We start from the raw sequence: 6,171 nt of genomic DNA, 5'->3' as shown, positions 1-6,171 counted from the left end.
GGAGTTCTAACCTTCCACCTCACTGAGCCTCTTCGAGCTTTTGGAGTCGCAGGTCTCTTGCCTACTGGATTTTGAGATTAAATAATATCAATAAAGTTCGCCCTAAGAATAGATGTATAATTAAATGTTTTATTGGAATGTTGTTAGACAAAATAGTTTATCCACTGAACAGAAGCCAGCAGAAATGGATCATCTCAGATGGGAGAGGAGACGGGCTATCTCTGATTAACGTGACTGATGTTGAGGGGAGGGAGCAAACAGTGGATAATGTAACCTCTGTGCTTGGCTTTTCCACACGGGGGAGAGGCTGGACCACAGTTTATCAACTCTTGCCTAATAATCACCACGATTGGCTTCTGTTAGATAGGACGGCTTAGCTGAGTGAGAGATGAGACGTGTCTCTTCGTTTGTTTTAAAAAAAAAAAAAAACTGCAAATAATTTGTATAAGTCTACATTCCTAGTGTGACATTTTAGAGACAAAAGAGTAGATATGTAAAACCTCAATGTACCAGGTTATAAATTATGGTTTTTTTTTTTTTTTAAGTCAATGACTCAAATGACTCTGAATAACTGGTGACCTGTTTCACTGCCATTCTTTAGTATCCTGGGATAATAGCTGGTTCCTGTATGAATTTCATTGTATTTTGTTTCTCGTCAAAGTGAGCATTAATGACTTTTCCTTAATTTTAGAAAGTTTTAGTTATTTTTAAAAGTGACATAAAAATTGTTTTCCAATAGACTTCATATAGGAGCCCTTTTATTTTAACAGTTCAACATCATGAAGGACTTGCACAATGGTGTCATGTTTATAGTGTTCCTTAATGACAGCCTCAGCCAACATAGGCTTCTGCATCAGAACTGACGGGTAGGTCTGGTAGCTGACTCTAGTGGGGCGGACTAATTGTTCAAAATCATGGTGTTGCCTTCTGAAAACACTCACACAGGCTGAGAGCGGGAGCAGAGGTGATAAGCCTCTGACAAAGAAGATTGCCCTTGAAGCCTTAGGGCTCTTGTAAAAAGTTGTAGGTGCCTTTTCCATACCTGCGTGCATTGTAATCATCTCAGGCCTCAGCACCATTTACCACAGTGCATCTTTCCTCTACAAGGCTGGACTGGTCTGGACAGCCTGAATCTGAGAAAGAGAGAAGACGAGGGAAGCACTGGGTGAGATAGAAAGGGAAGGCTGGAGTTAACAGGTTGTCATTTTTAACTTATTTCCTATGTCACATGTACAACCTGCCACTTACTGCGGCATTAAGTCTCTATTAGACAGTTAAATGAGACAAAATTAGAGAATGACACTTGAATATATCATTAGCCATTTTAGACATGTTAGAACGCTGAGCATACAAAGGAAACAAACGTGCAAGTACTGCAAACGATACCAGATGCTGACAAAGACAGATTGCATTTTGATGTCAAAGCTCCAGGAAACAGGTTTCATAATTTAAACAAACAACTTGACAAAGAGCTCAAACTGACCTGAGTCTGGGTGGAATTTGCCACCTGACCCCAGCAATAGTTAACTACTCAGTCTTAGAGTTACAGGAATCATTTAATCATTTTACTGCTTTACCTTCTTAACTGAGTCATCGTTAGTTAAAAGTTGCAAGTCACTTACTACCGTGTAAAACATCTCTACTGTATGTGTAACCATGGAAGTCCTGTTGCCTTTCAGTACCCATAAATCAACGAGTCAAAGAGCCAATCAAAGAGTGTTTGATCCTGGTGATCCGCTGTGCGGGCCCCAAGATGACCCACATATCACATGACCTATAAAGGTGCTTTACCTCCGGCCCCATGCCACCTCAGACAGCATAAAAGGGGCATTAATTTTCTCCAACCCCAAGGGATCTGTCCTACTGAAACTCATAATTTGGAAGGCCAAAGCTGCTCTGATTTTAATGTGTTTTATTGATTACTTACAGTACACAGTTTCCCTCCCAGATTTGTGGTTCTGAAAAGGAAATCCTCCAATATCTACAAGTATACGCAGAATAGAGACAATCTGGAATAGCTGCTAAGTCAGCTGATATGTTTGTTCCTGTATAAATAAACTAAACAAGTATATCCACAACTGGTACATGTCAAGAGTACAAAATGACTCTTCTGGGCATTGCTAGAAGAACAAAAAAATTAATACATAATGTCAAACAAGTTGTACAATTAAAGTGTCAAACAAAAGCCAAACCTGTGACACACACAGAGAAAAAACAGCTTGCTGTGATTTCCCAAGGTACAAGAAAACAAGCTTGTATGTAGTGTGCGTGTTTTGTGAGTGAACCCCCTGTTTAGAGCAGAAAATGTGGGAAAATGAAGTTGCCTCTGGACAGACGTGAACCCTGATCCTTTGGAGCCCAGTGTGGAGGCCCAGACCACCTGACCTGATCCCTTCAGCTTAAGTGAGAGGCCAGGAGAAGTAAGCCACGGGAACTGATCTGAATCATGTTTACTCAGACCAAAAATCAGGTCAATTTAGTTATTGCTTGTTTTATTAAAACCATATTGCAATATTGTCAACGGACAAAGTATTACGAGGGGAACTTGGTAAAGAGATACTTACATACATACAGGCTAGAGTCTGACTGATAGTGATACTGAAAAACACACAATATATCATTCGATATGTATTTCTGACAATATTTCCCTCATTGAGCCCTCAATTTTGGTTATAATAGAATTGGGACAAATACATGTATTGAGCAAAGACAGTTAAACAATAAACTCTACTGATAACCATGACATTAGAAATAAGATGAGTGTACATTTTTAACCAAATATTTTTACTTAAAACACAAAAACATTTTAAATATTGAACTTGATTTTGAAAAAAAAGGGTCAAAATACTTAAAACTGCCAACTATAAAAGCTTCCTCTACTGTAACTTCTATTCATATATGCCAACATTGAGATATATATTGCTATGTCTATGGTAATTCATGTTGGCATGTTAATATATCGATCAGGTTCTAACACTATTACTGTCTTGGTGGTCTATGAAATCGTATATAAATGTTTTCTTATTTCTTGTTTTTTTTATATCAAGAAAATTTTGGACACATCTGCACAAAACAGCTAGTACCTAACCTTGCTTACCAAATCTAACATGTTTTAGATACAATATTTTAGACATGGCAATATCAGTGTTTTAATGGAAATTGGCGGCAGAATGCCACTCTTTCCCACAGCCAACCACACCCACTCTTTTCTACGACTTCCGAACAACATAACAATAATTGAAAGGAAAAAGAAAGAACTGAAAAAAAAGAAAGAGCTGCACACTGCCATTTCGAGGACGTCTGCAGCAAGTGGCACAACTGTCTGGAGTCCTCGGTACCAGGTGTCAATTAGGTAGGCACCAGGTGTCAATCAACAGGCAGGAGTCAGTCGTGGTCATGACAGCTGGTTGACTGTCAGTCCGTCTGAGGGGTGTTACACATACGCTTACCCCGCTGTCCACTAATTGGTGCCTCTAGTGAGAGCCACAAACCTGTTCAATGTTTTATTTATGTGTTCATCAGGTGCTATTCCCCCCCCCCATAATTCTGTCTTTATCATTTTACTTAGCTCTACTCTTCAGCCATGTGGTGTTGGCTACAAGACCAGATTATGGTCTTGAAAGTCTTTCTCACGTCAGATCTTCCAAAGAGTTGGCTGGATCCCAACTGGATGCAGCTTGCAGGCAGACGTGTCCCTCTGTCTCTCCAAGTCAGTTCAGGTAGACACAGGTAAAGTGCAACACTGATTGTTTTAAATTATATAAATCTTCCCTGGAGACATAATGTGGTTGAATCATTCACACACAAACAAACAAAAGAAAATTTTTTCTGTGAAACTCATTGATGACAAGATTTCATCAGATTGTGATTCAGCCACCCAACCCAAACCTCAGTGTCACAGCCCTTGGGAAACGGTCAACTTCTAATGGTGCTGTTTGAGAGGCTAAACAGACTGGAACTTTATGAATCACTGCATCTGCCACCTTCTAGCAAACCACTTTAATCTGATAGGATGGCAAAGGAACAAAGACAGAGGAAGTGAGTGAGAGAGAGAGAGAGAGAGAGAGAGAGAGAGAGAGAGAGAGAGAGAGAGAGAGAGAGGGGTGGGGGCAGAGAAAATGGTTTGATAACCAGAAACAGACCAGTCCCACGTCACAGATCTTTGCCAATTGCAGTTAACATAATGCAGCATTGTGGGAACCACTTAATTTTCTAACCTCATCCCTTCTGCTGTAATCTGGCTATATATGACATCTGGGGACACAGGATTACAATATTTCAAATTAGGTTTCAGTAAGTGTCATATTTGACAACTGCACCAAGGTATTTAAAAATGTGTGATCTATGACATTTACATATACTATGTGAAAATGTATCAAGTCCCTATAGCATTTTTGGAGGAGTCATGCTTCTCACTGTACTTTAACCACAGAAAGAGAAGGCAATGTGGACGGCTCGTCGATCCTTTGCTCTCTGACCAAGAGGAAGTGAGGATAATAACATAATGCATTCCCAGCCATAAGAGAAAATCAAGTCAGCTGTAGAAAGTCATTTTGGTTTCTTTGGTTCTAATTACCATTTTAAAGGATGTTTTGGTAAAACTGCAATAAAAATCAATTTTGGTCATCCATTAAAATGCTTGGGTGGCATACGCTGCATTAAGAACTGCTTAGTGGTTACTGTACATTACTGTACATTTCTAAGTAGCAACCGGTCATGACAAAATGTTAAGGTGACGCAAGTCAACACAAACACTTGCAAGTGTTGCACAATTCATCTTAACAAGTTCTTCTCTCTTCTCATACCTAAAGGGCCATAAAATAAGTGATGCGTTGTCATTAAAGTGTGGTCAAATAGTTTAATCTACACACAAGTAAAAAATATATAGCTTTATGCAGAGCCTTTCTTACAGTTACAAACTGCTTCAAGTGTAAAAAAAGAGAAAGTCTCCCTCGAGCAAACACTGCAGCAGGTTGTCATTATCACACACTTAATGTTCAACTACCATTCTCTTGAAACCGGCAGAACATTCATTTTAATTCAAATAATGAGGCAAATCACTTCACACCAGCATCTCAAAGAGAAACCACTCGTTATTTGTACTGATCAAAAGGCTGTTTTAATGACTGGGTTGAAACAAAGCAGATACTCTTTGCCACTGGCAAAACTTGTAGACCAGAAAAGACCCCATGACTGGAGGACAAGTCAGCATTAAATGTGGAGTGGAGATTTGTTTTTGGTTCTGCAGCTAGAGAAAGTCTATAGTTGCAATATACTGTTGCTATTTTTTTCAGCATCTGGACATATTGTATATAATGACAGCAATAGTCTGGGTATATGTATAGACTGCATCTCTGGTCTCACACATACAGTTTACACACAAAGCAGAAGCTTACACGTTTAATTCAAAGTGGCCCAGCAGGAAGGCTCACTGCTGGTTTTGTATTGCCCTGAAATATACTCCTTCAGTTTAAAACAGCCTGCCCACTGCTTTACTTCCATATGTGTGCCGCTTCCAGCAGAAACAGCAGTACTACCCACTGTGAGCAAAAGGAGTAACAGGTAATGCAGTCTGACACGGTTGGCCCAATAAAACCGAGTCAGAAAAAAAAGACAGATGAAGTGTTTCACAATTTTTTATTGGCCAATGCAATTTTACTGAATCACAAAATTTGGTTGATTCAAACAGCAAGCCAGCTATAAGGCAATAATCAGAAGGGGAAAGCATACACCAATCAGTCCAATACGTCTGAAAGATGAGTAAACTTGTTACTCTTAACAGTGTATTTCATTATATATTCACAAATAAGTTGTCATCTTCAGTTTTCAAACATTGCTTGTTTAAAGCCAGGCCGTTTCACACATTATAGAACGAGCTGGAGAGCAGGGAGAGCAGAGCACAGCCTAACAAAGACCACTCTGTCTCATTGCAGCTCTGTGGCGGGAAAGCAGGAAGACTCCTGTCATTTCCCTGGATGATGGGAATCCTACAGGTGCACGCAGTAAGTGAATGACGATGATAAGCAAGTGACTGAACGTTTAATTTCAACCTGGCACAGCCATCATCGCTCCCTCACAAACCCTTTCAGCTGCACGGGCTGATGTGTAGCCTGTTGAGCTAGAGTGCCCTTGCTAGAAGGCCATGTGGTTGTAACTTCAGGGTTTTGTACC

This window comes from Dicentrarchus labrax, unplaced genomic scaffold, assembly GCF_905237075.1.
Source record: "Dicentrarchus labrax unplaced genomic scaffold, dlabrax2021, whole genome shotgun sequence".
NCBI classification, from domain to species: Eukaryota; Metazoa; Chordata; class Actinopteri; family Moronidae; genus Dicentrarchus; species Dicentrarchus labrax.
This window is presented reverse-complemented; position numbering follows the sequence as displayed.